This window comes from Cardiocondyla obscurior, linkage group LG07, assembly GCF_019399895.1.
Source record: "Cardiocondyla obscurior isolate alpha-2009 linkage group LG07, Cobs3.1, whole genome shotgun sequence".
In the NCBI taxonomy this organism is placed as follows: domain Eukaryota; kingdom Metazoa; phylum Arthropoda; class Insecta; order Hymenoptera; family Formicidae; genus Cardiocondyla; species Cardiocondyla obscurior.
The window spans coordinates 2,599,000-2,623,333 of record NC_091870.1 but is presented as its reverse complement, the minus strand read 5'-3'; the positions used below and the strand labels follow the sequence as shown (position 1 = coordinate 2,623,333).

The 24,334-nt window shown below is 44.0% G+C and overlaps 1 protein-coding gene and 1 long non-coding RNA gene across 12 annotated transcripts in view; one reads left to right on the top strand and one right to left on the bottom strand.

Moving 5' to 3' along the window:
- Positions 1-24,334, top strand: part of LOC139104290 (neurotrimin) — a 293,896-nt gene that overhangs the window by 123,569 nt on the left and 145,993 nt on the right. For 2 of the 7 annotated variants that reach the window (XM_070659693.1, XM_070659694.1), the window contains exon 2: positions 18,110-18,303. The exons of the other annotated variants lie outside the window; for them this stretch is intronic. The gene's annotated coding sequence lies outside the window, so the exon portion shown is untranslated. The remainder of the gene's footprint in view (positions 1-18,109; positions 18,304-24,334) is intronic. 7 annotated transcript variants of the gene reach the window in all.
- The window catches only part of LOC139104304 (uncharacterized), a 69,289-nt gene continuing 53,361 nt past the window's right edge, over positions 8,407-24,334 (bottom strand). For 2 of the 5 annotated variants that reach the window (XR_011546011.1, XR_011546012.1), the window contains one exon: positions 8,407-10,460. This is a non-coding gene — a long non-coding RNA (uncharacterized lncRNA). The remainder of the gene's footprint in view (positions 10,461-24,334) is intronic. The other 3 variants (XR_011546014.1, XR_011546015.1, XR_011546013.1) reach the window with 3 other exon arrangements.

The window sequence follows — 24,334 nt, the reverse complement described above, 5'->3', positions numbered from 1 at the left end:
ATCAAATTTTGCTCGAGAGGAAATTGCTTCGTCGAGTTCGTTAGAGAATAAAGTTTCACTGTAAGGACTTTGCGAGACACTCTACATAATTTCTAGCGAAGACTCGGAAAAGCTTAATTGGCGCGCACGTTTCACGAACGACGCGCCCTTTCGTTGTTATCCACCACACCTCCGCGATTATTCGTGCATATTCGTGCAAATGTGGCCGCGCTTCGACAGGTTTGCGCGGGCGTTTCTACGTCATCCGGCAAAGCTCGCCGACGGAAGTTTTGACAAGCCAGGTGGGTAGCGCGCGGCCTAGTTTATTTTCCGGGTATACCCGCGGGGATAGACGTTAACTCGTTACACATTTTTCGCTTCGAAACGAACAATACACCGGCGACCCCCGCGATCGTACTGTTGACACGACGCGTCTTCTCGATTCTTCCGAAGGCATGGCATTTCTTGCCGTATCCGCTCGAGAGTGCATCCTTTCGCAGTGCAAACGAAAAGGAGCGTATCGGCAAATCTTTCGTCATGTTCGATTCAGACGGTCCCATCTGGCATTGTCTGCTTCGCGATAAAGTGGAAAACCCAAGAAGAATATAGGGCGTCGTTATTTTATTCACGTTATACGTAGAATGTTTTTACGTGACGGAAAAAAAAAGAAGAAGAAGAAAAAAAAAGATGCGTAAAACATATTAAAAGATTGTCCATTTCAAAGTTTATCTCTTTCTTTGCGGAGCTTTAAATAAAAATAGTATCAACGCTTTAACTCTTATTCAAGTGCTTCATGACTTCTGACGAAGTTAAAGAGTACAAGTCCGACATTATTGTATTTCAAAAGTTCTTTCACTTAGCGGTATCTTTACAGATAGCCGTGACTGAACGGTAATAAACTCTCGCAGGAAAAGATACGTCGCGTGACAATTGAGTAAATTGCAGAGCGCGGGGATTGATTGTCAAACTGGGCGCAGTAACGTTGTAAACTGCGACACGTATAAATTTTTGCCGCTGTCGTGGAAGTTTTAGCGGGTGGTATACGTCACCCCAGCGTCGTCGAATTACAAAAATGACGCGGTGCCATTGTGAATTTGCGCGGCCGTGAATGTCGGCAATGTTTCGGAGAGGCTTCGAAAGGAGGACGGCGCTATTCCCGATGTACCCGCGGCATGTTCCGGGATTATGGAGATTGACGGATGATATTAATTTCGTACATTTTTAGTCGCGAGGCGACGCGACACGGCACGGTATGGCGCGGCGTAGCGTGGCACGGCACGATCTCTGAAAGGACCAAAAGTCGCGCGCGAAAAATCGATGCCGAAGTGCGGCACGATGCAGAACGCGCCCCGGTCACGATAGAAAGCCGCATAAAAGAGAAACGACGTCGGTGACGAACTCTACGGTACCAACTTTCAGATATTTATCCGAACGGAACGAGCGCATCGGCGGGGGGATGCAATCACTTCACCGCGCGAGTTATGGGGTCGTAGCCCTGCCGTCTTATGCAATTTTGAATTATGCCTCTATTTTACGCTCTCGCATTATGTAACCCAGCTGGGCGATACGCTTTATACACCGCGCCGTTTACGATATCACGCTCGCTCGAAGAAAGATTATACTTTCGGCTTTGCTACATACCGGAGATCGCACGCGTAATAGCTCAGCCCTCCGTCTCCTCCCTCCCTCCCGAAGATTATGCGCTTTTAAAGGCCCGCGATATTTTTCGCATCATCATTAATCGCCTCGGCGATTTGCGCGCGTTACCCAACGAAAACTCGACGCAGGGTCGCAATACTTTGAGATCAAAGGGAAGATCGGAATAATATTTTATTTTCCGTTCAATTTTAGATGAATTTTACCTCCGCGGGAAAGGTATATTTAAAATTTATATTAATGCGTGTAAATTATTGAAAATATTTGCTAAAACCAAATAAATACGTATATAAATATTTATGACATAATCCGTTTAAAATATTCGTTTAAGTGTTACTTAGGAAATATAATATAAATTCTGCCTGCGATAAAAAAAAAAAGAAAAAAGAAAAAAAAAGGAAAAGTGTGAAATTCTATGGAACGAGGAAAGTAATCTTAGGCAGAATTAATTTTAGAAAAGGCTAACCAGACCGAAAGCAAACACAAAAAAGTGCTCTTTTCGGCGGCCATTCTCGCCACCGCGTTTGTCACGGCTTCGCAGTGGCGCGCAAAACCGACAAAAAAAGGCTCACTCGAAACGAGAGGAAGAGAGAAACGGGGCGGGCAGGAAACTAGAACACCTTTTCTCAAAGTGAGAAACGTTAGCATTGTCCGCGCGCGCGCTGTCATTAAAGTCGAAAGTAAAAGAAGATTGTTCCGGGCATACATTTGTAGGACACGCGTCTCTGTCGGGTTTGCAATCCAAATTTTCACGCCCACGTGAAATTAGAGTGTTGCGATTCAGCGTCAATCGATACAGCCTCAATTGGATTTCGTGGATTCTGCGAAATTTCCATCGAGAGACAAGAACGGTTGTTTCGTTACAATAAAGTTTATGTACGTATGCGGGTACATGCACGCGTTTCGCCAACACAACGAAACATTTACATATAATTGAGCTCGCATAGAACGTCATGTAATATTTAGTGAGGGTGGCGAGAGGGGAGAGGGGGGGGGGAGGTAGATTCCCCCAGGAGTCGCACTGACAGCGTTCGGAACAATAAAGATTATGTTCGACAAACGGTCGATGAACCGAAATCACAAATTCTCTTGTACGGTCAGCGCTTGCGGAGAGACGACAGGTCGTTGCATCTCCAAACAATTATTACAGTTCGATCGTTTGCTTCGACAGCCCCGATGGCGCAGTTCTGCAATTTGGAATTGCAAACGGGTTTGGGAATAGCTTTAAACTTCATTGTGGATTATAGATGAAGTTAGATGACACTATTATTCATGAATTCAGTATTGAAGTTTCGATTAAGTTCACCGTGAGGATAATGTATTCTTTATGTGCCGCACGCTCGACCGGAGTATATTTTATTTTATTAAAATAACATTTTTGTAGACGAGTATTAAAAAAAGGCATTGAAAGGGAAAAGAAATATACGACGTATGTATTTCGCGTTAAATTCGCCAATTGGGTTTTTTTTTGTTAGAAATTATATTACGTATTCAACGTGTAATAACTTGCTTCCCTTTTGCCGTTTATCGCGAATCAGGAGGGGAGTCGGCAGCAATTAATAATAGGTCGGATAATACTAAAAGTTTAAGGTAACTTTTTGAGAAAGCCATGTAAAGTAAGACTTACATCAAAGATTTAAGGCGAGATTAATATTTCGCTTTATATCGTTACGCGAATTCGTTTAAAGTGAAAGACGAGCGTGGAAGATAAAGAGGGGTGGTAGATATTGAAGCTTTTGAGCAAACAATGTAATAACTTGGCAACCAACCCTCCCCTCTGATTACGGTGGTTTTAACGTAAATCGGGAGCCACCGACAATGTTATTATTTCCGCGCATGAATGTCTCAGTTTTTGTATGAAATATCTCGTGTTTTTACCGAGCGTATCGGGAGATGATTAAAATTGGCGCACGATCTCGCCGTGCCATAATATTTTAACGCAAATTTTAATAAATGCGATGCTGCTTCGCGTACATTTACGTAATATTTCTCATTACACGAGCGTGTGATGTGATTAATATTATTTATGTATATTTATTGAAATATTACATATACACCCGCAATCTTTTTCTCTTTTTCTCCCAGTTTTTATTGAGGCACTCGCATAATGCCGCGCGATTATTTCGAATCACGTGAACGGGTTATTTTCAATACGGATTTGCGAAATCAAGTTTTTTTTGGGGGGTTTTTTTTTTTTTTTTTTTTTTTTTTTTTTTTTTTTTTTGGGCGTTTTTCACATTCGTGTAATGTTTTTGTATATTCGGGTAACCGCTGATATTTCACACGTGAAAACCGCAGATACGTGATTACACGGGAAGAATATCCTCGATGTTCCGCCGGGATCTAGCATGCCTCGTCGCCGTTTACGTCGGCGATTTACGGCTGCGAAATAGGTGTGTTTACTAAGCGCTCGTGTCCTGGCCTAGCCAAGGCGATTATGGAGCAAGCGCGCTTAAGAGATAATACCAGGTTAAGGTGCTGAGAATCTTGGAAAATTGGATTCTCCGAAAATGCTTCGTATACTGTGACTACGGCCTGGCACTTCATCACGGGCAAGAAACTCGCATATTGTTCGTGCCATCTAGATTGCAGCGTGTACCCGCGCGTGACGCGTGTCCACTTTACGATAAACGCAGTGGAATTAAATAAATTTACACTTTAGCGACGCTCGGTTTCTTAAAATTAACCGTACGATTTTTATTTATTAATTTATTTATTTCCTTTTTATTTCTTTTCGGACGAAAAATGACGTGCATAAGTTTCCCGAAGAAACGGTTTAGTAATTGGATTAAGAAAAATTCCCCACTTGTCATCTCGGGCTAAATTAAATAATTCTTTAAAGTATTACGCTGTCGAGTATTTTCTCAAGGGCTTCGCCTGTATACGTGGTATCATATTCCTTGACGGTCACGTGAGCGCATCTTCCCTATGAAACTATACGAGTATGTACTTGGCGCATGTACTTGATGCATGTACGGAAGATCGAGTTTCTGTTGCCAGCGCCGTTGCAGTTTAGAAGGATCGCTTTCTTTAGAGAAGTCCAACATGCTTGATACGATTTGCACGTACGAGATTGGATATCCATGAAAGTAACGTATCGATCAGGGCACGCGCATGTTTTAACGGTCGATAGAAATGCTATTTTTCGGCATACAAATCTCGGTAAGACGTTATTGCTTAATCTCTGTTTTCTCTCTCTTTCTCTCTCTCTCTATCTCTTTTTATCTCCCTTTATCTTCCTTACTGCATTAAATTGGATTGTTCTTTAAAAGCGAAATCTCAATTCTCTTCCGTCTTCAAAAGCGCGCGTCTTTGAACTGTTAAGAAAGTGAGCGAAGCGCTTCGAGCAAGATAAAGTGCAATATTTTAGTTTTAATATGCTTTTATGCAGATTTTTTTTTTTAGATTATAATATTCAAGGATTAATGCGTAGTAATTAGTTAATTAGCGCTTATCGCCTAAATAATCACGCGTTATATCAATCAGATTAAATGATTACGTTGCTAAGACGGCTTTTCGACTAATGAGAGACTGCGGATTAGAATGTATCGTCTGCGTGGGTGACGTGTCGGTACACATACGCGCGTTAAAGCGTTTCTGCAATCGCGTCGATGTGCAACAAGCTCGATGACGGCGCCGTAATAACGTTACTTCAAAATCTCTCGGGCTTTTCGCAGCTTCAGAAACAAATACCTCGGCAATGATATCGCAAAACGGCGAAATAACTCGGATATTTTAATATCAAAATTACCGATAAATATTTCATAGCCCGTTTGCCATAAAATCTTAAAGCTTAATCCTGCAGAAATTTATGAGAAGCTTCGTATATAGAATTTTCTCGTCCTTTTTGATGCCGGCACGCGTTGGTAAATTCCGTCACCCCATCGAAGCTCGTTGGGGGCGTCTACCTCGAGAAAATCGAAGGGCCACGGTGATTTTCCGATGTCTCTGTCTTTAGCTTACCGAACGGCGGCAGTAAATTCTGCGGCGCGATAAACCTCATGTCAACGGTCCTAATTGTTTTTTCTTTTTTTTTCTTTTTTTTTTCCCCCTCACGATTTTACACGCCCACGCTTGGTTCTAAAGCTCGCGCCAAAGCTCACTTCCGAGGAACGAAGCTCTATAAACGCAAATTGTCTTTTCCCTTCTCCATTGAAATATTCGTCTACGTTGAGGGTGGAATTTTGCGAGTACCCCGAGAATACGGAAACCGGCAGAATGTGCCGTGTCATTAGCGACGTCGGGTATAATTGTGAATTTGTATCGTTGCGACGTTGATATTACAATGCCGAGATAAAGATAAATTGTACCAACTAATTGTTGCCGTAAATATTTAATATTATCGCATGCGAGTGTCGTGCATTTTAAAATCGCGTGTACAAGCTGAACCGCCGTCGGGGATATAAAACGTGCATACGCGCTGTAACGCATGCATTTACATACAAACTGCGGCATGGAGGTCGGGGCAAATTCTCGCGCCTCGCTATGCCTTTTATTGGCAACTTTTCAAACTGGATGTGCAGCTCAACAAAAGGAGGGAATCGATAGAAACATGGCCCATTAGCGCCTCAAATACAGCAATTTTTTCTTCCCTATTTTTTTTCTTTTTTTTTTTTTATCACGCGTAAAATACAAAGCGCTCTCGTGTGGACGCAGTTAGAAAAATAATTAGAAAAATATATTAGAAATACCGACATAAATTTTGGTTAGAGAAATACAACAGACGCAATTTCGTCGGGCGTAGATTCGACGTTTCAGATACAAGAACTGCAGCTAAAGGATAAAATTAAATATTTTCACGGCGGGAAGTCGCAATCTAATAAAGGAACTCGGATTAATCTATTTTTCGCACGCATGCGACGAATGCAGATATAAACAGAGATGAAATAGCCTCCGCGCTCGCCGCAGCCCGATTACTCGCGTATCATTCTCGTTCGTACGGGAATAGCGCTTTCGCGTCCGTGTGTCACGTGTGCATAATATAGATGCAACGGACGACAGCCTCGGGGCACGAAACCGCGGCGCTGCGGCGGCAAAGCCGTGGCCTACTATGGGATGCAAATGTATATTGGCATTATGTTGTTGAAAATTGCGCGACGCGTCTGGTAATCCGACATGCGAATCGACAGCGCGGCTCCCAACTCCTTCGAGACACGAAATTCGCGGGCGAATGATGCCCGATCATTGCCGAGGTCGTATGCAACCGACGGCTTAATATCGATCGCACCCTTCGTAGACGGTGCATCAAGATTTTACATACCGAGCGTTGTCTCTCGCGCTCTCATATTCATGAAATAACGAACCCAAGATTCTCAGCCACGTTTCGGTAAACTTTTACGTAACGCTTGTACGAAAAATCACCGCCGCGGATAAATAAAATAAGTTGCACGGCGCGGATAATTCTTGGGGGAAAAAAAAAGGCTTTCGAAAGCCTTCGAAAAATCTGTCGTATGTAATTTGCTGATTTAACGAATATTTCTCTCAAAAATATACATGAAATATATTTCCTGAATTCCGGATCGTGTTTATTCAAGCAAATATTTATGCACGTTTCAATTTCAATTCTCCCTTTTAATAACATCTGCTGTTACGACATTTTTATACAATGACTTGGTTATTCATATTTTTGAAAATCAAATTTCGATCAAATTAATTTGTTCCTTTTTTTTTATTAATTTTTCCCTCCCTTAAAAAGGTCGTCGGGTTATACCTTCGAATTCTTTGTTCAGTTAGCACACTTTATTTGACCGGTGTGTTTTCACGTTTTGAAAATTTTTCGCATTCGGCAAATTAATTGCGTAAAATGGTGACCCACCCCTCGGGGATAATGCAATGCGTAAGTTAATAATAAAAATACACAAGAAATTCTGACGAGAGATGAGCGGTCTCTTTGTTCCGGGCGAAGCGATAAATTGCGAATAACGTTCGATGCATGGCACGCGCGACATTCAAAGGCCCCGGCTTTGCCGTAAAGTGCAATGGCTGCGGGGGTGGCTTTGGCCATCTATTAAATCCAGTGCGCTCACTGATTCGGGGCATTAAAACTTTAGGTCATCGAGCAACGCATGCCTATGGCAATCGAGGTTGAAAGGGGTTTCATGCGCGAGGCATGAAAAGGGATAACTGTTGTATAATCGTCAGTCGGAGGCGGGTGAGGGCCGGGACAGCTCGGCCCTCTCATCTGAACCATTGATTTAATTGAATTCTGGTCACGTTTCCATCATTCTCCGTCATCGGGGCTCGGTAAACTAAGCTTTTATTTTATTTTTTTTTTTTTCGCGATCAATTTAACAAATCGCCGCGATAGCGTTTGTATTGAGATCATTTTGCAACGTCGTTCACGCCACCGGCGTGACGCTGTTGCAATTTCCCTCTCTCGCGAGCCGTTTCAGGTAAACTTGATCCCCTATTTCTCGAGCTGGGTGCGTTTGATTTTGGAACCAGCGCGCGGATAAATTTCGCGCTTCCTGCCGTCGCGAGATAAATATTGGGAAATAATCCGAGCGCCCGCCGATATACTATACCGGCACACGTCGAAACTGCACTTGATACGCTACAGGGGTGACGTCGCGTCGTTACGGTGACGTTCAAGATTGGCCCACAGCGTGAAATAGAGAGTCACACCAGGGGGGGGGCGGGAGGTGGGGAACTATTAAATGTCATTTAAATACCACGCCACCGCCTGAGCACTGCTCATGGTCATTCACCGTATGCCCGCGCGATAACAGTATGAAGCGCAGACCACCGTGAAATTACTACTGTAGCAGCGAAGGCTTCGCATCATATTTCAATTTTTCTACGTGAACGGTACGCTGCATATGAGCCGGCGCGAACGTAGCCGTGCAGTATATACGCCGTATGCAAAAATAAATACAGTCCTACCGATTTGTTTTTTTATTTTCTTTTATTTTTTTTTTTTTTTTGCTACCTGCTTGCCTTACCTACTTCGTTTCTGCGTTCGACCTAACGACGACAAAATTACGCGGATACCGATGAAGCGTTTAGCGCGGCTAATGTTAATAAGATTTTTTTTTTCCCTCCCTTCTGTCGTCCGACGTAAAATCTAACTCGCGTCTGTGCATAGCGGCGCGATATCGCACTCGCTAAATTCGTTTCATCGTAAAAGCGTAATAAAAGAGTGCGATCTCATAAAGGGTTTCCGGCTCATTCGTACGCGATAACGCTCGGGTGTAATTAAGCCATTGCATCCCGCTACCTGATTAAAAGGATTAAAATACACCCCTCCATTTCGCGCCACGTTATATTAATAGTAATCTACGAATGTCCCACCCGACATTACACGATTTGACAGGAGTTATCTCGCACAGCTTTAATGGAATTTGTTGATTAATATCCCTAGAATTAATACGGAAACATCGCCCTCGCTAAATTGCTCCGCTATTGCTCGATCGAGTTTTTGTTATTAGATATTTTTATTTTATTACAAGTTTTAATTATTATTTTTTCGCCTGTAACAATGTTTTCCCCATACGAGCGCTGGAAATGTAAAAGAAATATAAAAAAAAACCATGCGACTCACCAATTGATGCGCAGCAGCAGAGTTGACGATACAGCGGGTGACTGTAACAGAAAATTAAAAAATATCAATTGTAGAGGTGCTGAAAATATCCACTGTCTTAAAAAAAAAGAATTTACGCGTCTCTGATTTTTTATTTAAATAAATTAAATAATAAAATGATTTATTAACAAAGCGACAAAGTTAGCGGTATAAAAAAAGAATTAATATTCACCTAAGAGTTGCTCTGCCGACGCAAGATCCCGTCCCGGGTCTGCTCCTCCTCTCAGTTTGCGTGTCGAGTCATCCTTCCGCGCACAAGTAACTCGCGAACACCCCGACCGTGATTTTACAATTATTTATTACGTACGCGCGTTTCTGTCCGGCACTCCCGTTTAAAATAAAGCCACGCCAAAGAAAAATACGCCCGTATACTGTACGGAATTCGCGGAACGACCGACAAACCGACCGTGGTTTGTATAATTTCTTATATCGGCGTGCGGTACAATTTCTCCTTCGGATTTTTTATCAAAGCGAGACTCTCGTTTCGCTTAAATAAAAATCCAAAAAAATGCTGAACTGTAACAATATCAAGTTAAATTACATAGGTACAGTAATTTATATTAATACATAAAAATATAGAATTGGTGGTTGGATATTTTTTTATTAGGATCATTTTATTTTGTATTTTATTACCTCACTATCCGCGAATATATATATATTTTATTATTTTAGATTATTAATTTATTTTGCATTTAATTTGTCCGGTTGCAATGTATTGTAGATTTCCCACCCGAATTGCTTAATATTAAAAAAGAAAAAAGAAAGCATGCTACTAACTTCACCGATGCGCAGCAGCGGAGTTCATCTGTAACAAAAAAATATAAAACATTAAATGTAGAGATATACAAACATTCAATCTTAAAGAAAAAGAAAATGAAAAAAACTTAATACGCTTCGAATTAATATTTCGAATAAATAATTAAAAATTAAGTATTCCGTTACGAAAAGCTATTAGTTTTGTGTTGAGAAAAGATCTTTACCTTGAGGGTTGCTCCGCTGATGCCCGATGCCTTTCCGAGGCCTCCTCCTCCTCTCAGATTGCCAGACTTCCCGTCAAAGTGGCTAGCTTCCTCTCAGAGCGTTTGGCTTTCGTCTTCGCGCTGGTCACCTGCAACAAAAGCCCGAATAATTAATAAAAATTCCACGAGTCTGTGCAACACTTCCGAAACAGAAAAACCTACCGATTGCAGCTCGTTGATGCAACTTCAACTACGACGACGCGTTAGATTCTCCTCCGGATCCTTATCTGAAACAAAAAAATCACATTTGATTAGCATTATAATTTTAATATTCCGATAATTATATAGATCGTTCGCCCACCGCGACGTGATCGCATCCGCGAATTACTTTCCGATGTAAAATTCAGTAACCCACGACGATCGTATGTACCTTACTGTGTAAGTTATTTTTCGACGCCTCCTAACCCGGTTAACTTCGTACTTAACGCGGTCCAAGGTGATGACCGCTACGTGAATACGTAAACAGCCCGCGCCGCGATCTACGTACGTACCTACGTAGCACGCGCCACGATCCGTTCCTTGCTGTGCAAAGAAATGTACGGCGAATATCACACACGGTCCAAGGTGATAACGTGACCGCTACGCGAATACATATACAGCCCAGCGCCGCAACCTACGTACGCACTTACGTAACACGTGCCACGTTTCGTTCCTCGCCGCGCGAAGAAATTCACGGCGAATATCACGCTAAATAATCCCACTCGACGTACGACGAATCATTAACGGGTGAATACGTCGCGGTTTTCGTCACTCAAGTCCCGCCACCGAGCCTCTACTGACCGACGACTAATTCGCGATGTTACGATACACGATGAAAGGCATAAGTAAGGATATTACATACTTCTAGATAAGGAGACGTAACCCTAGGTGCTCTCCGCGTACCGAGAATGAGGAGGAGAAGGTAGGACTCGTGCCGAGAGGTCATCATTGAGCGCAAATGCGTATCACTTTCGGCACGGACGGAGCGCGGCTCCTGCGTACGTGCGTATCACTCGACTGCCGGAGAAGGACAGAGCGAGAGTGGGAGTGGTGGGGGAACCCAGTTCTGTTCCCTCGCCCCGCCGCCTGCCCGTCTCTCCTCTCTCTCTCGCTCTACACTTCCACGCGTTATATGTACAAGACTTTATATGCCGAATATTATGTTAAATATTATATCGTCATTTTTAAGCGGCGGATAAGTTTCGATACTTATCAGTTAGTTTAATCATGTACTGTTTCAGTCGCCATTTATGGAATTACTAATTAACTAATTTATATATATGTATAGTAAATTATGCAGTTTTAGAAAATAACCAAAGATGTTATTGCACGTATAATAATTAGTTACATTTATAGATTTGTTAATAAATGCTGCATATCTATTGATCTGCGGTATTACAGTCATTGCAATATCATCACTTTACGTAATTAACTTTAGAATTAAATATAGGGCAGTTTATATAAGACACAAATCCGATTGAATATATAAATGAGAGAGAAAGTCGGTTTTGCATTGTGCCACGCTTTTAGTTATTTCATTTACATTCTAAATATTATATGTCTGTTGCATTTGATTCCCTTTGAAATATGTACATATATTTTCTGTCACTGTGCTGCTCTAAGATGGAATTCTCTTGGTATTTTTTTATTGATTAATCTTCGTTACTTTCTTTCAATAATCTATTTCCAATTATTATTTATCTTTTAAAACGCGATGAAAAAAACATTTTTTTTTTTTTTTCTTATCAATCTTATAACGTAAAATTGGGAATGTATTTTTGTTTATTTTCTGAATCATATATTATTGCATTCCTTGCTAATGAAAAGTTTGCCGGTATAAAGGGGAGATATTTTTGCAAATTCATTGATAGTGGTCGTACTAAAAAAAAAAAAAAAAAAAAATATTTAAACATAAATATTGTGAGTTCCGTTATTGAAAAATCGCACGAGGAAGCGGCGCTCTCTTTAACGCGGCGGAATATCGGAAAGCGGGAGATAAAGCATTTTGCCATTCGGGTAGAACTCGATCGTTTCGACGGCAAAATAACAGACCCCCGGACTGGCATGAGATTTTATGGGTATAGACGAGCACTCGATATGGTCCGTACTCCGCTGTACACATATGCATTCAAAAAGTGCCGCATATACTGCAAGTTGCAACGCGTTACCGAATGCGGAGGCATATTTTCAAACAAACCTTTTTTTTATGGACCGGTTTGTACTGGTGAGTAATAAAACACTTCAGTACTCTCATAGGGTGGTTTGGCTCGTTTGATCCTGCGCATGTATTGTGCGAGTTTGCCCTCGTACCGTTCAATCAAATTCGAGTAACATCCTTAGAGAACCGAAAAAAATTTTCGCAACATTGTATCAATAAAAAAAAAAAAAAAGCACTTCGGGAAAAGCATATGTTCTCCGATCGAAGCGAGAAAGAATTCGACTATTTAATAAGAATAACCCTAGCTTTCTTAATCGATATTTATTTCCCGGCATGTTGATGCATTTATTCGGACGATAACCTCCGTGCATATTGATATCATTGCTATGCGCCGACGTTGCGCAGGAAATTGAAGACAAGTTTGGTAAGGCAGATTAAAGGAAACAAAACGAGCTTCTTCGACAACGTGTACCGCGTTAAAAGCTCCGTATTGTATTTCTTATTTAAGCGGTCGAAGCGAGAAGTACGACGAGTGTGAAAACTTCGGACGGACGTGGTGGAGTGTCTTAAAAAAATCTTCGGGGAAAAGTACGGGAAAGGTAGGGTTTTCACGTGGTTTTCCGGGCACTTTCTTCTTTCCTGTCTGTTAGTCTACCGTCTTTACTCTTCTACCACGGAGAATGGTTTGCTTTTTCCACGTCACAGAATCGCCGCCGCAGAAAACGGTGTGTAGACCTTTGCAGTTGTTGAATCTTCTATGTTTGTACATTATCGTAAGAAGAAAGTGGAACGTGGGCGCATAAAGTGGAGCAAGGGTAGCACATTATTTTAAATTGTAATAAAATCATAATTATAAATATTGAAACTTGCACGTAAAAAAAAAATTGTGCTTAAAGAAAAAAGAAAAAAAAAAAAGCACGAGTTGATGAAATAAAAGTGACTAATTAATACCTATAATATATAATTATGAGTTTTTATTTTTACACGACTGAACGTGCAACTCATTTGTCTTTATTAGTGTGTACAGCGACCTCGCTATACGTAATTAAAATTAATTAAATTAAACTAAATTCAGTTGATTTTAAACTGACTTTGAATAGATATACCGATCTTCTCGCTTTCACGCGACCACGTTCGTCCGTGCATTTTTACAACGGCTTGCACGATTTTTGCCAACTTGACGGTTACAAGAATAATTTCTTCGCTGACGAAAGTTATCTCTCGGATAGAAAAACATTTACGTTGGTCTTTCGCCGGACAATGAATGACGAGATGTACTTTCAACGGTGCTTCTGTCCTTGAGTCACGATCGGGTTTATTCGACAAGAATAGCGTCCCTTTTCTCGTACTCTTGGCACCGACCAGTTGAATCTCTCGGTCGTCGGCTAAAAATCCGGAACTGTTTGTCTTCGGACGTAGTGACCTCGAGATTTACGGAGCTGACAAAAAAAAAAAAAAGAAAAAAAAAAAAAAAAAAGGGCTCGCGTTCCGGACGGACAGGATAGTAAACTTCGAGCCGGTTGTATCGATTCACAGCCATCGGGCGAAATCGTAACGTAAGAAACTCGCCGCCGTCCGTCAACCGTTATCGAGACTTCGTAATCGCGGTAGGAATCGAGCGAGCGAGTTTTATGCCGCGGCTGGTTAGGGAACACGCGAATAAATTCTGAATTAAATCGGGGACGAGGTCAAGGGTGAATACCAGCGGTATTGTCTTTAAAACGCGGCTGCGGGCTTAGGTGGTACCGCCACCGCCTTCCCTCGGTAATCTGCTCCTACCTAGAATCACGCGCAATCTCGATTGCCGATCTAAATTATCTTGCTAATTTTACTCGGTATCGATTGTACACAAATCGGGATTTCTCTTATCCCCGAGGGTATCTTAATTGCGTATCGAATTCGGACGGCGGCTGGTTCCTCGGAAATGGAGCACGAGATCGCTTTTTAATTTTTCATTTAATTCGAATTGAAATCGTTATTAAAAATTATCTCTTGTTTGACGTGGCATCGAATCTCTGAGTGAACCTCGCGAAGAAAAATTGATATTATATATATAAACGTGCCGGGTTAATAATATAAATAATGATAATAATTATAAAATCGAGGTATTATAATTAAAAAGAAAAAAAAGAACGATTGTATGAAACATGGAAGACAATTGAGGGATAACGAGTCACTGAGAGATTCCGATGGTATTATAATATTCCTATGATATAATGATATTCGATCGACGTTGATCGTAAGATTCAATCGCGCTTTTCATCCATTATTGTAACGAAGATATCGGAAGTATTTGAAAACGGGCTTCCGTTATTTTTTTAACATTTTCTCTTTCGATCAGCGTGGAAATTGTTATCGTATTATTATTGCATTTGTCGCGATATCTCCGCTATTATTCAAAATCAATTTACTCTTCTTTTATTAAAAAAAATGTGAGGTTCTTCATTTATTGCGTATAAAACCAGGCCGAGACCACAGTCCATTTATGTAAAACGAGAAATTAAAGCGCGTGTCTCGCATAAAAAAAAAAATAAATGAATAGATAAATAAAAAAAATTACAGAAGCAGAATTACGTCTGCATATTAGTGTCGCGGTTCGATATAACGCCGAGGAAAAATCTGTAGTAAAAAGTTGGTTTAGAGAAATAATTCGATTAAACGAGGGACTTGAACGTCTTTTACGTAACTTGAAAATTGATTTGGCTTATCGTTGTTGTCAGGTAATCTAAACGACTTGACCCTTGCGAGCAAACTCTTGATGCTGCGCTCTCGCGCTGTGTCTCCTTCAACGATTTTGGAAATTAATCGCGTTGCTCGGACCTCAAACCACGTAAATCGGCTTACGTACGTCCGGAATTTCTGCGGCCGCGCGTATCTCGCGCTCCTGCGTGATCAACACCAACTATGCTCTCAACGCGCTGTTAGGTGTTGGTATAAACGTGTGCACTTGCGTGCATGTGTGTGAGCTCGCGCATATATATATGTATATACATATACGATGTGGTGAACGGCGCGGACGGACGCCGTTGTACTTCGGAAGCTTTTAGTCGTTTCATACCGATTCGCAGCTTAATTACATGGAGGGAGAGCCGTTCAGATGAAACTCAACCGAGGCGAAACTGTGTGCGCGAAACTGCCTGAATATCCTATTCGACGTTAATGATGCTACTGACCTGCCCGCCCCTTCGCCGGTTCACTATCGTATTGCCGGGCTCCAATCCCCTGGTCACAAATTACAGGACGAAACTAGGTACGTGCCCGGCTTTTCTCAAGATCCATAAGGACTCTCGGAGTTACGGGAAGAAGAAGCTCCGGGAATTACCGCGCGCCCGCGTAATCACGACGAATGAACATTAACAAATTGGGAAATGCGCGTGGGCGAGCGCATTTCTTGCGACCCGGTGGGATTTTCTAAGAGATAGAGATAGAGATAGAGAGAGAGAGAGAGAGAGAGAGAGAGAGAGAAAGATCCTGGAACGCCTTCAATTACAAGTCGCGAGTCTCTTCCGTAACTCGATCAATTTCAAGTTGTCCGACACCAATTATTTGCGACAAAGACCGGCGAACTTTGTGAAGCTCGCGCTTTGCAGCGACCATACTCGAAATATATAGCGTTTCGGCTTATAGCAGTCGTAGTCGAGTGTAGCGTATTGGAACTCGATATACCGAGGATGAGAAGAGAGAAAAAGAGAAAGAGAGAGAAAGAGAAAGATAGAGAATCGGTGAGCTGGCCTTCAATTTTTGGCGCTACCGCCAAACATGATCACTCCCGATCGACCGGCGCTCATTCTCCGACTGTAAATTGAATTCCATGGATTACGTATATTGTCCGATGAAAATCCGTACGTGATGCGCGATAAATCCCGCGGCCGGACCGCGAAAACAGTAAATATTCGGGCGTATCGATTCTCTGCATCGACGATAGATGGGGAAGAACACGCGCCGGGTTTTGCGCCTCGGGGCCGTCTCGAGACCACGAAAGCGTGATATATCGAGCCGGCGATCGGTCGGCTGGCGTAATGGTCCGTTCGTGTGCAGGTGTTCTCGATGATGTCACGTAGGCCGGACAGCAAAGCGACCCCGGCCAGCTTGGCGGTGGCGACGGCCCGGCGGTCGGACCGCCGGCTATGTCGGTTTGCATGCAAAACAAGAGCCTTTATCCTGACCGCAATTAATGAAAGACTCCGTACTTAGCGGACGTTTAATGCCGGCGTTGCCCGCGCGTTTTGATAGTCGGGACAGGGCGCTACGACGGTCTCATTAAAAGCGGTTTTAATCAAAACACGGCGACGCGAATAAGAGGCTTTCCCTCTGCCATTTGTTACGCGAAACTACATCGCCCTCGTTCTGCATTTCTATTGGGATTTTAATGCGATCGGCGCGAATTCGCATTCGCATCGTACACGCCCGGCGAAAATAAGTCCCGAATATCTTTTATATATTGTTAATTAACTCTCCCCCGCCGTACCTTTCTGCGTCGTGTACCGCCGCTGTGCAAGCAGCCCCGTTTCGCGCACCGCCGGTGCGCGCTATAAATATGTTTATTAAATTAATAGCCTCCGTGAAACTTCGGCGGAATTACATCGGAGATAGGATAATATCGGCGCCTGATATTTAGACGCCGACAGGCACGCTCGAATCGCCGAACAATGTAACAGAAAATTCGATACTCGAGAAATTCCTGTATCCGAATATTTCGGATCGAAAACTCCCGCATTCGAATCTATTCGAGGTATTTGATTTGCACGGGCCACCGGATATCCGCAAGGGCAGCTCGGGCGGAGACGCTAAGAATTTTCGGACCGACATCGTACCCGTTGGTGTAAGGTCCACGACGCGGGGTGCTTCCGAGCTCAAGCCCCCCCTTCCTTCCCTCCCCACCCTCCGTTCATTTCGCCGCGGAGTAACCGGGGCTAAATTGAGTAGGGCGACGCGCGCCTTGCGAGTACCGCATAATGCGGCCTGACCCGACCGGGACCTCGCGTGTAAAAGCCATAACTAACCTACAAATATCCCTGGGAAAGTTCTGTCCTGACCTCCGGCGCCGGTTCGCGAGCCTAGTCGGCGTAAACCGCATTGCCATTAAATGCCAGAAGCCTGCGACTGGACGCCGCTGCGGGGTGGCTCGTGTCGGGGGTGAGGCTACGGGATCCCATGCTCACCCCCTTCGCTTCTCTCTCTCTCTCTCTCTTTCGCCTCGCCCGCTACTGCCACATACAGCTCCTAAATATTTGATGATTCCCCAATGGTCAATTATTAACCGCCCTTTTACCGTAATTGCCGCGAACAGATTTATGCATCGACGAGAGAGCGCGGAACGGTAACGTTTTGGCTTCGAAATCTCGCTGCCGAGAGTCGATCGCGCGCGCGATTCGGCGCTTGGCAAAACGGCGAGACGGAGGGCGATCGTATCCGGTTCGAGTGATAGATTGGCTTTTTGTTCGACTTGGGTGTTATCTTTTATCGAGGGTTCTTGCGTACATCGGGGGGAAATACGATCATTCTCGGATTAAGATCGCCTATTAATTGTTAATTATTCGACCCTTTGGTTAGCGCTGCTGTTTTTTTATTTTATTTTTTTTTTGTTTGTTTCTGGTCTGTAAATTGTATTGTATTACAGGTATAATAAATTTTTTAATTTATTCTATAGACTTGTATTTTAATTTATAACGTACCATTTCCTCGAAACCTTTATAGACTATTGTAATTTATAAATTATTTTTTCTTTTTCTGTTTCAGGTAAGCGGTATTAATTTTTTCTAACGGACGTTGATCCGGCGTGGGAATAAAAAAAATGGAAGTCACGCGAGCGAGCGCATATGCAAGTGAGTTGTCGCTCTTTCGAAATTCATCTCGGAACGTAATCTGGAGCGGGCCGATATTAACAGAAAACGCTTTCGCATAATATGAGCGACGCAGAAATCGATTATAAGGTAAACGATAGTGTGAGATTGCGACTAATTACGTAAGGCAAACAGACGTAGGTGCGTCGGCGCGCGCAATTTACATTTTACACCGGGCAAATAACAGTTAGCAGATCTAAGGCAGTTGTTACATATTATCCGCGCAAAACTGCGAGACGATCTTGCGCCCGCGAACTAATTAGGCAGGCGAATCACGTACGGTGCGTGGAGCATATCTCGTCGCTGTCAACGATATTCCGCGAAATGTGGCAGATTAATTCGCGGAGTCTTTGCAGAGGCGCGGCGGCGGCGGTACGTCAGTACGGCAGCGGGAAGGCAAGAGAAATGAGAGACAGAGAGAGAGATGTGGCCTAGTTCGCCTATCAGATCTACGAGGGTTGGGATTCTGCAGATACACGGCGTGATATAGCAGACACCGGGCCACACTTGGCACTCAATGTTGTAATACGACGGCGCGCGCTAGACGCCGTTATTAGTATTCAGTTTGTTTCGCGGCAGCAGATGCAGTTAACCTCGGGTCACGGAGTCACGTTACGACCGACGGGGGCGGCTCCGCCGGCACTGATATCCGGCAATATTTCCGTTGAATCCCGCGTTAACATCCGCGACGTAAAATTGTCTCGGCTAATTATGCCGGGAGAGGTCGCGAGCGCGAATCTGACCGACTTTACCGGAATGCTTCTAAATTTTCCCTTCCGACGCGTCGCGGCTGCTAAAGATCCGCGTAATCGTGTCTTTCGTTGACGGGGATCCGAAAAATTAGTGTTCGTTTTTTTTTTATACGGGTACGGTATTGCAGAATCAGAGATTCGTGCCGATACTTATATAATATTTCCTTCGCAGCAGCTTTGATTAGTATGCGGCTAGTAATGTTGCATCAGGTGCCGTCCGAAGGTCTGTTGCACGGTTATTAGGCCACAATGCGCATAAACGTATGTCCGCTGTGCTAAAACCAATAACTAATTACGGGCTGCCGCATTCATTAACCGCACGCGTGAAAACAGAATTTCCCGTAGCCGTCCCGGTCGTAACGACTGTCGAGGCGCGGCTATCGAATTCGCTTTTATTATACAAGAACAGAAGTATTAATTAGCAAACGCAGAGTCGATTTCCTTTGTACGTTCGCCGATACCTGGGAAGGATTTGTCGCGACACATCGAACATTCTGCGTAACAAAGGCTGTCGGTGATGTTTTTTTTTATTTTTTTTTCTTTTTTTTCTTTTTTTTTTCTCGCTATTTTCGCAATTTTTATTTTCTCTAGAGTGTATTCTCTGCTGTTCTTTTTATGGCAGATTACATTTGCAGCGGTAGAGCACTGCATTACGTATTCACGAGCTATAAGAGTTCGACGGTTGCCGTTCGCGTTTAAACTTCCATTCGCCTTTTAGTCGAGCATTTAGCTACGACGTGCAAAATTAATTAAAGTTTTTAGCGTGCCGTGCGTCTTAAAAGGGACGCGGGAAATTTTGTCGGCGCGGCGGCGGTCTAAGCCGACCGGATCTCGCGCGTCGATCAATCGTCAACGAGCGGAGTCCGCGCGGCCCGAGCGATGTTGATTTAACCCAATGAGAGAGCGAGAGATTATGAACCGACCGACCGACCGACCGGCAAAAAGTACGAGCGTGAAACGGGGGAGGCAAACACCCCTCCGCCCGTGAATATTCATAGAATCCGGGGAAAAGGGATTCTGGAGGAACCCGCGGCGGGCGCGATCGATCGCCCGCGCGGAACGCGTGACGTATATATTTCTCGAAGCGTGGCTCCGGAAGATGTTATCCCGCGGATAGATGCGAGCTATGAATAAATTTCTTTTTAGTGCTTTCACTCGGAATTCGGTGTACCCGGGGCCCGTATTTGTATACGTCGGCCGTAGTCGCACCCCGAGTTTTCACGACTGGCAGACTTTACGGATGTCGTGGGCGCATTTTTAGAGCATGAATTTTCGGCGGGAACTATTATGAGGGCGGTAACGGGGAGGCGGGGGTACCGACCGCCCCGGTCGGGGTATGTTTCTGTTTTATATTAGTGGCGCTGCATTTTCCCCGCGCGACATCAGATACGGTTACAGGAATTTTAGTTATTCTTTGTCGCGCGTGTGGAATAATTTTACGCGTTACGTGATGAAATTTATTTCGCCAAATGTCCCGCGTGTACGTGCATAAAACAGATAGATAGCGGCCGGTTAGATGCTACCTTTTTCGCCACGATAAAGTGTAATAATTTGGCGATGCAATACTATACGGCGATATCGCCTCTTTTAGCGGAGTAACGTCGAAAACTTTCTAATATTATTTCTACGTTAAAGCAAGCTCGCCCGCCAGCGGGCGTAACACATTTTTACGTTTAATGGGCTCGGAAACTCTGGTTAAAGAGACCCCGCTGTTTGCTAACGCATAAAACGATTTCTTATTAAGTCCATTAAAATTACAGACCGGAAAGGAATTTTTGGTACTTTTAAATTCGCTGATATTGTAGACCGACCCCTCCTTTGAACGGTGCACGCGGTAAACATCGCGTCTCTCTAATCCATAATTGCATGAATTTTTGAATCCCATCGATGAAATTATTCATTCACCGGGCGCTATCTCTCGTAGGATTTATAGAAAAATGTCGTAAAAATTCTGAACGCTCAGCTGATGCATTATACATTAAATATCTCGTATCTCGCGTTACGATTTAGTAAATATCTCATGTCGCTATTCAGTATTCTACGGCATGCGAAATATAGCAGCGCCCCGATGCAATTTCAACTTAATAGCGGTGCAAATCGCTATAATAGCGGCGGGGATCCCGAATAATCTAATGAATAGAGATACCCGAGAGAACAGAATTCAAGTAGAGACCGTGAGACATCTCGTAATGTCGCAGGATTCAGTGGTGCATCTCGTTTGCTGATTGAAACTGTCACTTTCCGCTATAAATGTCTTGTACTTTCTTTTTTTCTTTTTTCTTTTTTTTTTTTCCCTTCCAACGATATTAATAATCTCGACTGCTCCGTCACGTTCGTCGTATAGAAAAATGTCGTTCGTTTTTCTCGCGCGGCGGTGTTTCATTCATCGCCAGCAGGCAGCAACCTTGCACTCTTCAAGGGAATCTATAATATCGCCGGCAACGAAAGTCTTCTCTCACGACTCAGCTCGTTTCTCCCGCGGCCTCCCCACGTCACCCTCCCACGTATTTCGTTCACGCTCCGTAAAACTTCAATGTCCACGCGCGGAATCGCGATCGGAAGCGAGAAGGCAACCCGGCCGTCCGCTCGCTCGAAAGCAATGTTTCCCGAAGATGGAGTTTGCCCGTAGTTTCGCCGTGCAACGAAACACAAAGCTCGGAGCGACAGATTTCGAAAAGTTACTCGCGAATTCTTTAGCGCCGAGATTGGAGAGCCGCGCGGCGGTCAATTACCCGCGGATTAAATGGATCATTGACGGCCGATGGTGTTCGGCAGTTACCCGGCGAAACTTTCTCGATTGCACCCTCCGCGCTCTGGGCGAAATTATAGTTTTAACAATCTTATTGCTTTTCTTTTTCTCTTTTCCCCCAATTTACGAGCGGTAAAAGCGAAGTGAACTTAAGTTTATTATCGCGACATACGTCACTCGTTCATCTCCGGTTTAATGTGTCATACGTTTTGTATAAATTAGAAAATTCCCAACGCAGGTAAAGGAAGATGCATTTGCTTTTAGAAAGGAATAAGTAGAGGGGCTGAAATAAAACGAGACTCTCCCTCGTTTCACCGGCACATATTCACGCGATAGGAAAATCTCTTAACTGCAGGGGAACACGAGTGTCATATTGCGAAAGTGGACGTGAAGGAACGGCTTACGTTACGGCACACTTTAACCTACCGTCGACTCTTCGGCCGCGGAGGTCACGTGATTTGATCGTTAGATCGACGGTAGGACGGCCAGAAACCAAATTAGAAAGCGGAGTAATTGCGGAGCCGCTTGCACGCTACCGACCGGCTACTGACCGAAATAACGCGGGCTGGCCTGTCCGCAGATAGAGCAACCCCCGCTGAATCAGTGCTCGCTTCCACCCCCGATTTGCGTTACGCTATTAAGTGCTTCGTTCTGTCTCGCGCGGCCGGAGAGAAAAATTTCGAGTGGTCGCCCGCGGAAATTGCGCGCGGCGTGCCGTGACGTCCGACAAATGTACACGCCGGAGAGGGGGAAGGTTCTACGCGGGAAACACTGATGCGAATAAAAAAGCGCTGCCTTTTTGTCACTATTTTCTAGAGACGTTAGCCATTTTTCAAGTAGAAAATCTGCGTGCACCGCGGAGCGGCCATTCGCACGTGGAAATTGTTTCGGCGAAAATCCGCCGCCAGCCGTGCTTTCTGTTTTCCGCGCGGAGCCCTGGAGTTCGATGCCGGCCTGGTACCTTTTGGACTCTAACTGAATTACTTCCGTAATTCAAATAGTAGAAAACGGGGGAGACAAAACTCAATGGTACGATAAATCGTCCGCGTCCTCGTCGGTGACCTATATTTTCCCTCGGTATATCCGTCCCGAGGATACCCTCCGCTCTCAGATAAATTGACGAATAAAAGAAAATCATGGCACATGCGCGACCTCGCATTTCGAGAGAAAGTACGCCGGCAGAGAGAGGTAACTTCAACTTTTTTTTTCTCCTTTTTTTTTTTTTTTTTTTTTTTTTTTCTTTCTAAATTGTTCCCTTCGCTTCTCCGCGCAGTATCTTCACACGTCATCGAGGTGACGACGACTCCGATGATTTCTTTTTACGCCTCGACTGGATACGCGACGCCCGACGGATAAACAAGGTTGCTTAAGAAAATTTCATCGAACCGTGAATATATTCAGTATGCAGCACTTTTATCGCGTCGCTCGCAAAAGTCCCGATGTGCTCGAGTTCGCTTACGTATGTAGGATGCGCCCTGGCATATCGAGTGTATCCGTGAACTAAGTTGAGCCAGTCCTAAATGCACCCCAGATATCGTATAAACGTCTCAATACGTCTGTCAGGAGGAGACGTTGGCTCAATATGCGCGCTCGAGCCCGCGTGCGCGCGGGACAGCTTTACCGATATATTTCCCTCGTATTTTTCTCTATTTTTCCTGGACGCCGAGATCCGAGCGATCGTAGGTACGTACACGGAAGACAGAGCCGGGGCGTCGTAAAATCCGAGCGAACCGTCCAATTCCGTTAAAAGTGAGTCCGATGGAAAATTGTCGACGCTACTGACTCGCCGTCACGAAAAAGCTGCGCATGGTGACGAAGGCAAGGAAACTGTTCGTGCCTGATGTGCACGTTCTCTCCCCCTTCTCTCTCTCTCTCTCTTTTTCTTGCGATTCTTCTCTGCTCGGATTAGAAGATTAAATTTGAGTCCGGTCGATCGCGCGCAGGTCAATGGCCCACTCGATCGAGTACAATCGAGTCCCGCTCGTCCGATTACACGCTGCGACGACGACGTACAATTTCGCATCGAAAGATTAGCTTCTTTCCGGATATCCGGTAAATATTAGAGCTACATTTGGCTCTTGATACGTCGTTAATTCGGATGGCTGGAGTCGATCGACGATCGCGAACTGCTATCCGATAGAAATAAACGGATTATTTTGGCTGGAAACAAAAGCTTCGCAACGACGCGTAAGAATCGCGAAAACTGAAGCCCGGGATATTTTCAGAAACGGGGTAAAGTGCTCGTTAAGCCGTGACTATCGGCATTTTTGCAATTACAACTGCGACTGCGATTATAGTCGCGATTGCGAACGGGATTCATTGAAAAACTTCGGAAGAATTTTATTAACCGTCCGCGATTGCGCCGGCAACGTTTTTATTTAGCACAATTGTTAGGCGAGACGTTATGATTCTCTCTTTACAGCCGGCTATTTCGCGCACTCGAAAGATAGAGAAAATATTTCCGCGCGCTCCGCGATACTCCGATTACGTGCGAATAAAATCCGCGAGGCGTGTGAAAATTTTAAACGTGAAACTCGCGCGTTTACGACGCAAGTGAAACGCCACACCTGTTCCGAGCTGACCGACGAGATGCAAATTATATTTAGGCGTGAATCAAGAT